We start from the raw sequence: 12,218 nt of genomic DNA, 5'->3' as shown, positions 1-12,218 counted from the left end.
ACATAAAATTTAAAGATCCTTATTCCATCTCCTACTCTCACTGATAAATGCCAAACACCTGCCATTATACTTGGTACCGTTGGTCCCCCCAAAAGTCTGGGACGTATTCTCCCACAAATACTTACAGGGGCCGGGGAAAGTGGGCTAAAGCTTTGAGGAAACATGTGGCAAAGGGAAACTCACAGCTCCTGGAAATCCTTTTCTCCCATTCATTCTCCCATTCAGGAGTACTCAGGAAGTTCCCTTAAGTCATGGGGGAAATTGCTGCGATTCTTGAAGAATCTTGAGGAGGTTGTCCTTGGGTTCCCAATGTCGACACTACCATCAACTTCCTTGGAGATGCTGCTAGGACGCCAATGGGAAGATGTGGAGACTTAATTCCTCCCATCTCTTTGAAGCTTGCAGTCTTCCTTGGGCTAAAGGGGCCGAGAGAGGAGATCCCTTCCAAGTGGTTCCCCCTTGGGTATGCTGGGAAGTAAGGCGAAGAACAGTTTCTGGAATGATTCACCAGGCACTTGGAAATAATCTCAGAGGGAAGACTGCCATTAAGGGGGACTGGGAAAGGCTTCTTACCGAAGGGAGACTTGCAGCTAAAACTTGAAGGAAACCAGGAGGCAGAAAGAAGGTTGGAAAGAGACGTTGAAGACAAGCAGAGAAAATGCAGGGAACCAGGAAATGGAGTATCTCTTTGTGAGTAACAGCAAGGAAGTGTATCATGGGATTATCAAGTTTGTGTAAGGGAATTGAGTGTAAGATTGGAAGGGTAGGAAGGGGTTTAAAAAACAAACCAAGGATTGCAGATTTGCTCCTGGAAATAATAAGAACCCACTGGGATTTCTTGCATAGATTAGAATGGTTAAACTTGTGTTTGAGAAAGATTGCCCTGATAACTGAGTGGAGGATGGACTGAAGTGGGGAGAGACTTGAGACAGGGGTGCCAATCAGAAGACTTAAAATAGTGCAAGCATGACGGGATGAAGGCATAACTATATCTCTCAGAGGAGAGAGATACTGCAAAAGTAGAACTGAAAGAATTGGCGTGGATTAGAAAGTGAAGAGTCTACAATGAAATCTAGATGGGGAATCTGGACTGCTAGGATGCTGGGACAGTGCTCTTGGATATAAGGGGACAGATAATGAACTCAATTCTGAACACGTTGAATTTGAGATGTCACCAGGATGTCCTGTTTGAAATGTCCCATCGGGGGATAGAAAGACAAACCTGGAGGTCGGGAGAGAGGTTAGGGTTGGATATATAGACCTGAGAATCATCTGGGTACAGATGATAACTGAATGGAAGGGAGTGAATGAGATCACAAAGTGAATTAAGGTAGAGAGAAAAAGGAGAAAGCCCAAGACAGAGCTCTGGGGGAGCCCCAGCCCAGACCCACGGTTAGCAGATATGATTTGGGCAATGATCCAGTCAAGGAGACTTGGAAGGAATGGTCAGAGAGGTCAGAGGGGAACCAGGAGAATACGGTGTCACTGAAATAAAGAAAGGAGAACGTATCAAGGAGAAGAGGGGGATCTGTAGTGTCGAAGGCTGCAGTGAAGTCAAGGAGGATGAGGATTGAGGGAAGGCCATTAGATTTGGCAATTAAGAAAGCATTACTAAGTGGAGAGAGAAGTCAACAGCTGAATGATGAGGTAGCATGGCAGACTGTATAGAGTCTGTATAGAGAAGAAGAAAGCGAGGAGAGAGAAAGTGGAAGCACCAATTGTAAGTGACCTTCTTAAGGAGAATACACCAAAAGACAGGAGAGATGGGATTTGGCCCTCTTGGTCAACTCAAACAGGAATTCTAAGAATAGCATGGTAAAGAAAAAAGCCGGTTTCTTTGCCATAAGTTAGTGGTTTCACCCAATAATTTAATCCTTTCAGTTCAGTACAATTAATATATATATATAAAATTTATTCTTATAATTCAGTGAAATATAAGAGACCTTGTTTTATTAAATAGAAAATTAGCCCACAAATATTTCAAATGCTGAATGAGTAAGTATGCCTCCGGATATTAAAATCTTTGTAAAAGGTTTAACAAGTTCATTTTCTTAAGTTGTTTAAACATCCTCCCCCCCCCCCCGAGGTGCTATTTATAGTATTAATTTTCCTAATATTTTCTGTACCATATAAAATTTCCATCCAGCCTCATATCCCACCCCAATAATCACCAATTCCTAATGGCTAAGGGACAAATGAACAATGTTGGCTGAAGGTCCATAACTGGTTACTTACCGTCGGTGCTGTTTAGCATCCCCTCTTGGCCCTCCCTCTCCCCCGCTCCTATCCCTGGTGAGTAACACTGGTTTCTTCCAACTACTATTAATATTCAAACTCTGTATCCCTTCTAAATTCAGGTCCTGAGTATTTAAAACCCCTGAAAACCAGAGGCCTCTCCTAAAAACAGTTCCCAAATATACACATATCCACTCATTCTGATCACTGGCCTTTGGGGTGTTGTTGTTGTGGTTGTGGTTGTTGTTAAAGCTCATTCTCTTTGGAATAAATTGGCAAGCTGACCTCTGTGCTTAAATATCAAGGGAATATTCTTTCAGTTCTATCTTGGCTGCAGCTGGAATCCCCCAAAATATTTTTATGAATCTATAAAATACTCTGTGAATATATTGTTTTAGTTATATTTAAAATGTCTCCCTATGACTCTAGCCAAAGAGAATGGCTATTTATGTTTTCATTTAGAGGGTCCAGAATTCCTAGGGAGTATTTCTTTTCTTATTTTCATTAAAAAAAAAAAGATTTTACTAGAGCCATTCTTTTTTTTATAGCACAGTCATTTCCTGATATACTCTCCATCATCCCACGGAACTGGTTCTTGTAACCAAGAAAAGCAATTCAATAAAAGTGATTCCCAAAGTGACTGCAGATGTGGCATTCGGCACCCCTAGCCCCTCACCTCTCAAAAGGATGAAAACGTATGGGAATGTGAGCAGCACAAGTCCCGTGAATATTCCTGGCTTATTAGCAGATTGTTTTTGTTTATGTGGCTGGAATCAGTGTCTATCTTGTTGCTCCCCCTGGATTTTCTGGCCCAGTTTTTATCCAGCTGGATAAAGGTCCAATTCTGCCTCTCGGCCTGGTCTCTTTTATGGAATCCTATTCCTTAATCTCTGGAGTTTTCTAAACTAAAAACATCCAGTATCTTCCTGCCTGTGACCTCATGGGGGAGAAACCCAATCTCATCTCTCTAAACAGAAGTCTTCCCCTCTCTGCCTCTGACCCTGAAAGTAGCCTGAATGAACTGAGCCAAGCACTCCCCTAAGGGACGGCCCTAGAGCTCCGGGGAGGCCCTCTTTGTACCATGGAACCCAGGGCTCTGTGGAGATATTTCCACAGGTAGCGCTTCTCAGGACCATGTCGGAGGTATGGGCCCCAACCCCACCGTGTGGGGATCTTGAGGTGGTTTGACTGAAGGCCCTGAATAAAAGGAGGTCAGCAGCTGCCAGTCACTTTGGCATTTCTGCCCTCAAAATCAAAGGCTGTTGCTTTGAACATTGTCCACTGGCTCTGTGAATGCCTCTCTAAGCCCCTTTTAGGCCAAGGACCTGGCCCTGCTACCTTTTCTCTGGGGTCTGTCCACATCCCACTTAGCTGCCTCACTCCCTCATCCGTGGGCACCCACTTGGCTTTTTTTTCAACCACCAAAAAAATGCTTCTCTGAATATGTGGCCTCCCGGGATTCTTACCCCTGGTTTCTAGACCTCTTGGGTTTCACTTGTGAACTTTATCCATTCTCCTAGAAGCTGTGATGTCTGAATATCAGCCCACTCAAATTCTAATATGGTAAATGCATAGGAAGGGAGGCTAGGTGACACAGTGGTTAGAGCACTGGGCTGGGAGTCAGGCCTACTTGAGTTCAAATCCGGCCTCAGACACTTAAGTGTGACCCCAAGCAAGACTCTTTAACCTGTCTGCCTCAGTTTCCTCATCTATAAAATGAGCTGGAGAAGGAAATGGCAAACCACTCCAAGATCTTTGCTGAGAAAATCTCAAACAGGACCACCGTCAGTCACAAGTGAAACGATGACAGAAACAAATGCATAGAAATAGGGAGGCGTGTTGTTCCTCTCTAATTAAAGTGCTAGCTTTGGCTTCTCCCAAATTTAGGTCCAAATCCCACTTCTGACCATTACCAGCTCTAGGATTCACCTCTATATGCCTTGGGCAAATTCCTAGAATTTAACTAGTAAATTCTACACCAGGGGCAGTAACCTAGTTGGCAGGAGGGAGTTGTCCCACCGGGATTACCCCTTGCTCAAGGCTGAACACGGTGAAGGAAAGTGGACATTTAGGAGATCACCGAGAAACATCAACAGTTGAGACAAGTCAATAATTAGTGTAAGCAATGGAAGAGAAGAACAGATCTCTTGTAGGAATGCTCATTTATTGGCTAGCACTCAAGCTGCCAGGAAAACATCCAATACAAACTAAAGTCTCAAGTGGCTGCCGGGATGGGGGTGCATCACCAGTGGAGCCTTCTAACGCGGCATCTGACTGACCTAAATGTGCAGCCCAGGCAGCCTACGGTGTTGAAGATCACCAACTATTAAGCCATTAATACAAGGCCTGGGAATGGGATGGCGAGATAAGAGCCATGAAGGCCTAGTCAAGCTAAGTTCCCATTACCCACACTAATGCCAAATTTGTCCAACCCTAATACCTTCCAACAAACGAAATATCATCAGCCCCCAAACAGCCAGGATATGTTAGGCCGCTGCTTCGGACTCCAAAAAGGAGGTTCCGTTGATCGCCGGGCTCCTCAGCTCGATTTATGCTTGCTTGGGGCAGATATTCTGGAGTGCTTTCACAACTGGCATCAGTTCAAATAAATGACTGTAATATCTTTTAATACTCCTTTAGGCTCAGCATTTCCTTCTCAAGTGACTCCTTTTCCACAAGTCCTCATTATCGCAGCAGTAAAGGTGTGATTAACCCCAGTTAGTCGGCCTGAACAGAGCTCAGCTACATCCTCATTAGCCTCTTCTCTCCTTCACCTTTCTTTTCACAGGCAAGGAACTGGAACCCAGTGGGGGAGACGGTTGGGAAGGGAACAAAAGGTGAGGAGAAGCACAGTATGGGCATATTTCACATTAGCCAATTAGCAAAAATGAGAGCTACTGACCCACGATTGATTCTGAGCACTGTCGTGGACCCTGAGGCGCTAACATGAGACAAGGCTAAGCAACCCATTGCAAGCTCTGACAGGTCCAGAGGTAGCTATGATGTAGGGTACACAAGTTATGTGCCAAGAGAGGTCCTAAGAAAGCGCTGAGAGATTTGAGGAGGAAGAAGTCCCTCCCACTCATGGGACTACTGAAAGCTTCATGAAACACAATGCCAAAGGTACAGGCACGGGAGCAATGGTCTCAACTCTAGTCTGTCCTCAGAGCTCCGGTATCATATCACCAAGTGCCCATTGGACATTTTGGACCACATGTCCTATAGGTTTCTCTGACTCGGCACGTCTGAAACGGGCCCAAACTCGGCCCTCTTCTCCAGTTTCCTAGCCTGGTGGAAGAGAACATCATCCTCTCGTTTGCCCAGCCTCACCCCCACCCTCCATGTCATCCTCAACCACCTAATATCTAATCTGCCGTGGTCTTGTCATTCCTGATACTTCCCTTATGCTAATCAAGAGACATTTATTGGACACCTGGTACATGCCAGGCTCTGTTCACAAACAGGCCAGAGACTGCCCTTGCCTTGTCCTCCGGTGCAGAGCTCATCCTGCTGTAGGCCCTCATCCCCTCTCCTCTGAACTCGGGACACCAGCCTTCTAACTGGTCTTTCTGCCTCAAGTGTCTCCCTGTGCAATCCATCATCCACGTGGCTACCAAAGTCATTTTCATAAAGTGAAGGTCCATCCATGTGACCCTTCCGTGAGCCCAGGAAACCCCCAGTGGCTCCCAGGACCCCAAGTAGCAAATAGCCATTCCTCTTTTTAGTGCTGAAATCCTCCCTTTTGGGGATTCCTCCACTTGGTGCTTATTCCCATCCTTAATGATTTAGCCCCATTCCTAGCAAATGATGTTCCATCTCTCAATTCCGCATATTCAAATGGCTGTCCTCCATGCCAGCAATGCTCTCCTTTCTGACCTCTCCTTCCTGGCTTCCCTGGATTTCTTCAAAATTCATTTCAAATCCCACCTTTTTCACATCCACATCCCCTGGTGCTTTTCCTTAGATGTTATATCCTGGTACACACTTACACATACGTGGTTATTTGCACACTGTCACCCCTGTTATAACATGAGTTCCTAAAGGGCAGGAACTGCTTTTGTCCTGCCTTTGTATCCCAGCACTTGGTACAATGCTTCTAAGTAAGTCTATTGTAAGTCACAGTAAGTCTCTTTACTGACCGGCTTGGAGTATTAACAAACGGGCAGCCAAATGCTATCCAGTAGGGGACATGTTCCAGGTCTCCAGACAGAATGGCAAAAAGGTGGACAACAAGCCATCGGAAAGGAACCCTGGCCTTTCATGCCATAGGCACATCTAAGATGGTGATAATGGTGTGTTGAGACTGCAGCAGAGCCAGGACATATGGCAGTCAACTGAAAGCAAGAGGAGATGGGAAGAGTGGCCCCCAATTGGGGCACAGGACTGGTATCTGGATGGGAAAAAACTTGAATGAGAAAAAAGCTCCTCTGGTATGCCAGCCACTGTGCCAAGTATAAAGCAAAAAACTAGTCAGCTTGGTCCAGGGGTCTCTTTGGTGGCTCAGGAGATTGAGGTGAACAAGGACACCACTTGCCAAAGCATGGATTCAGGACCAGAGGTCCACACTAGAGCAAGGAGTTGGCTGCCAGCAAAATAACTCTCTGACTCAGTCTACCTCCTGAGAACTTTGATTTCCCTTTATTGCATGCACTTGGGGCCCCCACTTAGTCCACCTACCTTGCATATCCAACCAACTTCCTCTTCCACCATCCCATGGGCTCATACGAGTAGGACACGGAACAGTCACACAGACCCAGGTCACATAATATATTTATGTGCAATAGTACCTATTGTTATTTTGTGTTTTATGCACAGCCCTGATGAAAGTTCCATTAAATAAAATGAAGTTGAATGGATTTTTCTGAAAATTGTAGACTGAGCGAGTCACTTGAAAAAAAATCAGGCACAATTTTGTTCCAAAATGGCAAGCAAAATTCCCAGCAGAATTGGAGGTCACGCCTTTTCAGTGTCACGACAAAGGCGATTGAAATTAGTTTGAGTTCTCTGAAAGCTGTCCTGAAGCAGACTGGGCAGAATGCCAAATGGCCAAGTGGAAGGAGAGACCTTACTTTGTTCAGTAGAAAAAAGCAATAAAGGCAACGGAGTGTAAATGCTGAAAAGGTAAGTCATCAGATAAAATGAGAAAGCAAGAAGGACCTCTCAATATCCAAGAGCTTGGTGAAACATCATGAGCCCCACAGTAGAATGGGTCCCTACACCAAGGGGGACAGCAGGCCTAGAGAAAGAAGGATTTAAGAACTGGATTTAAGGCTAGTGAGAGAATGGGGTAGGAAAAGGGAGAAGTCTAGAGCATGGCAGGGAACCGGGATTTTCTTTGTTGCTCATTGGGTGATTCTTTTGAAATATTCTTTTATTTTCTAGTCTCTTTACGAAGGTCAAGATGGGGATTTGTAAAAATTAGGACCTAAAAGAATGAGTAACCAAGTCAAGTTAGAGAAACAGGGTGAACTTCTTAGCAGTTAAGCTGAGGTCTGGCACTCCTGGTAATGGGCACCAGGTTTGACCCCAAGGGATTGGTGCTGTTTTCCTCAAAGAGTCCAGACTTCTGACATTAATTTAAGAAAGTTTGACTTCGGCTGGGTTTGAGACCACAACAACAACAAGGACAGAAGATCTGTTTTGATCTCACAGGGCAATGAAGAGCTCGAATTCCAGTTACAGATGGGACGTAACTGGGCTGTTTTTTCCCCTTCTGTGGGAACACTGGTGGCTCAGTTGTAAATTCTTCTTGAAAAAGAGCAAAAAGTGCCAGCACGGACAGTTCCTTTGGAGCCTGACACACACAGAACTGGATTTTCTTCTGGCAAACAAAGTCTAGCAAACAAACTCCCATGCCATACATGTACATTCTTAATTAAATTATTCATAGATCCTGTAGGACTGGGGGAAATTGCTACATGAGCTTGGCCAAGTCATTGTTCCTCCTGGACCTTATTACTTATTACTGGGGTGAGTTGTATGGCCTGCCTAGTTCCCAAAATTCACTCTTCCCTTGGCGTCTACATCAGCACACTATCCTGGATCCCTCTGCTACCCCCTCCAACTTCCCTTAGCCATTTGCTCGACCACCTGGTGTCTCCCCTGCCACTCTTGACCTTTGGCTGTTCCCCAAAGCTCCACCCATGGCCTTCTTTTCATTCCATTTGCTCCGTGGGAAAAAACATCTGCTCTCCAGGCTCCAGCTGTCATCTGTAACTGTAGCCCAGGACACGCACATCTAAAACTCCAGGCTTGACCTCCCTCATGAGTTCCCATCCTGCATCTCTTCATGGCCAAGCATCTCTTAGCCACTTCCACTTGGATATTCCACTGTCATCTCAAAAACTGAACTGGTCACTGCCCTCTGTGTTCCCCAACCCTTCCTTGTCTCTTTGTCAATGACAGCACCAGACTCCAATTCTCACATCATCTCTGACTCACTCTTCCCCTTCACCCCTCACCTTCAGTCAGTCAGGAAGTCCTTGCCGGGCAGTTGGAGTACGGCAAATATAGTGCTGGAACTGGGTTCAAGTCCTCCCTGTGAAATATATTGGTTGTGTGATCCTGCACAAACTGCTTAACCTCTTAGTGTTCTAGGCAATTCTCAGAGACTCTAAATTGCAGAAAAGGTACCAATCTGTATTGATAGAGTTAATTTCTTCATCTGGAAGTGATCAAAGCTTCTTAAATTGTGGGTCATAACCCCAGATGGGATCTCATAACTGAATGGAGGTCACAAAATTATGATTTTTATCAGTAAATGTTTAATTTCTATACACACACACACACACACACACACACACGCACACACACCCAGAGTCACATAAAAATTCCTTGGGCACAAAGAAGGTCATGAGCAGAAAACATTTAAGATCGGCAAAATCTCAGAGCCAGTCCCTAACCCCTGGGGAAACCTGTTCATTTTTCCTCCAAAATGCTTTTCCTCTCAGCCCCTTTTCCATCCCCAGCGCCACCCCTTGGTCTGGGCTCTGGTCTGCTTCCAAAGTCTCCTCATGGCCTACTTGACTTGAATCTCTCCCTTCAAAAAGCAGCCTTCCCAGAGCTGCCAGAGCACAGCTTTTATCACACCATTTCCCAAGGAGGAATCTTGTTTAGGTACTGACTGGACTTCATGTCTTCTGAGATCCCAACCGACTCTGGGGTTCTGAGATTCTCCTTCTGTGATTCTGAGTTTGAAAGAGAGCAACTTTCACAACTTTCCTGTTTTGTTCTTTAATTTGCCTCTCTAATCTACCAACCATTCCAACTTTCAATTAAGTTCAATAAGTCTTTATCAAATGCCTACTTGGGCACTAAATTCTGGGGCTACATAGACAAAAACAAAAGTCTCTGCCCTTATAGAGCAAGGTAGAGTTAGGGGACCATAGTACCCAGGCCCCTGAGGGCCAAATCCTTAGAATGAGCTTGGATTTGCCCATTTGGAAGATTCTACAGAAGGGATGTGATACTCCCTGCCTAATTCCAATCCAATCCAGGGGGAACAGGGGCAATCCCCAAGTGAAATAGGTGGTGGAGCCTGACTCCAGAAAACCACGACAGTGGGAAATGGCAGGCCCTGACTCCCAGATTTGGAGCATGCTATTCTGTCCCTGGTTGCACTCCACTAACCACATGGTGAAGAGGAAGTCAGGGTTCAAAGATACTCCCCAGACAGGAGGAGTCTCCCAGCTCTGGATGACATTGGAGAAGGATGAAGAAAAATCCAGAGGCGACCATAAAGCCATGACACCTCTTGTTTCTTCTGTGTTTCTGTTTATTTTTTTCTGATCTTAAGTGACTGAATTTCAGAGAAAGAACCGATCAGAATATGAGCATACATGCTTCAAAAAGGGAAGAAGAGGCACAAGACCTAGAAACCGGAGGCCACAGAACTCTGGCAGTATCAGTGGCAGTTGAAAACAGTGAGGAGCCACCCCTAAAGGGAACTACTTGACCCAGAATAGCAGCATATCAACCTGGCAGCCAAAACTCTGTGTCCTATTAGCAAGGAAACACTTTGTCCATCAGCTCTGCCATGCCCAGAAGTGAACCTGCTGGCGTGAATTTGGGCAGTCACCACTTTAAATCTGTGTCCACCGCCCCCAGGAACCAAGGTGATAGAGAAGAGTAGGCTCTTGGTTTTGAAAGTTTGGGTATTTGGGCTCTTGTTATATCTTCTCATTTAATATCTCTTTGTAAAAGCTAATTGATGTTAATTGGCTAAATGATATGGAGGAGGGATTGACTGGTCAAAATTATACTGAGGCAGTAACTCCAGGAGATCAGTTATTATGGGTAGCTCGGTTTAAGAGCTTGAGAGTGACCAGAGGAGAGAAATCCAATAACCCATGAAGATTGCCACTCGAGATGCGGTGGTGTGGGAGAATTAACCAAGCTCTGAGGCCCTAGCTTGATATATAAGTGTGTGTTTAAAGAGTACTCGGTGACTATATACTACAGAGTCAAAGAGAAAATCCATAGCTTTACTCTATCATTATACCACATATCCTAGACAGACTCTGTACAGGGACAATGAACTGGGACCAGAATTGAACAGGAGGAGGGGAGCGGGATGGCAAATTCTTTCTTATTTTTTTAATATTTTCCCCATTACATTTAAACCATTTTTATATTTGTTTTTTAAAACCTTTCTGTTCTGGATTTTCTTATCCCATCCTCAACCCCCATTAAGAAACCCCATGTGAAGTTATGCAAAACAACTCCATAAAAGTCACGTTGTGAAAGAAAACATAGATTTCCTGCCCTAATTTTAAAAAAACCTCAAGAAAAATAAAGTGAAAAAGAGAGAGAGAGTATGATTCAATCTATTCAAAATCAGTTTCTTTTTGGAATAGGGATAGGATTTTTCATCAGTAATCCTTCAGAGTAGTCATGGATCAGTGTACTGCTGAGAATAGCCAAGTTATTTATAACTGGTCATCCCAGAACATTGCTATTACTTTGTATACAGTACATTTCACTTTGATTGAGTTCATGGAGGACTTTCCAGGGGTTTTTTTCCCAAGAGCATTATGCTCACAGATTGGCAAATTCTTCTAAAGACCCCCAAGTTGCTCCCTAAAACAAAGGTCCATCTTTTTAACGCCAATGTTCTTTCTTTGATGCCATATGATTGTCAGGTCATGGAACGTGCCCCTGAAAAAATCCAGACTGAGGATTACCTAAGGGATGGGTAGGAGGCATATGGTGGGTAAAAGCAGGCCCCCAATACAATACCAACCAAGAGTGGCACGAGAGGAGCAGCATAACGGATGTCATCAGAGATGTATACGAGGGGGAAAAACGGTAAAGTGGCAAAGTTGCTACATGACTAGTGGAGAGTTTGCGTGCTCTCCTAGTGGTCACACAGTGGCCATTTCTCATGTAGGTCGCTTAGTCTCCTGCCTGTGTGTCTTTACAGTAGCTATCCCCCAGATCCAGAAGAAAATTCCCAACATATTGTGTGTTCCCCAAGTAAAGATTTCTGGAAGATCAGACACAAGGATCCCACAGGATGAGAGGTCTGGCCTGGGTTGTAATATGTGCCATTGGCATGGCTCATCATTGTCGAAGAGATCCCAGATTCAGTGAAAATATATCCGTGTCACTGGGGGATTTTAAATGCCAGGGTCGATGAAATGCATCATCTGGGACAGCAAAAGTTCTCCAGAGACAGTTAGAGAAAGACTGTTCCCAGAGTTCCAGTGCTGAAGTAAAGCAAACCCTGAAAACAGAGACAAAATGACCCTCACCACCATATACTTTCATTTTAACTCTGGACCGACCAAGTCGTCAGTACATTCCTATCAGGCACCAATTAAGTGCTAAGCATCATGTACCAGAGACACAGAGAAAGACAAAAACACGGTGCCTTCATTCAGGGAGTTCATATTCTAGTTGGGGTGGGAAGAGGGGGGCCAAGCGGCAAACAATTGGGTGCATAGAAGGGGGGGTGCGCAGGAGACAGAAGGCCATCTCCCCGA

Source organism: Sarcophilus harrisii, chromosome X (assembly GCF_902635505.1).
Source record: "Sarcophilus harrisii chromosome X, mSarHar1.11, whole genome shotgun sequence".
NCBI classification, from domain to species: Eukaryota; Metazoa; Chordata; class Mammalia; order Dasyuromorphia; family Dasyuridae; genus Sarcophilus; species Sarcophilus harrisii.
This window is presented reverse-complemented; position numbering follows the sequence as displayed.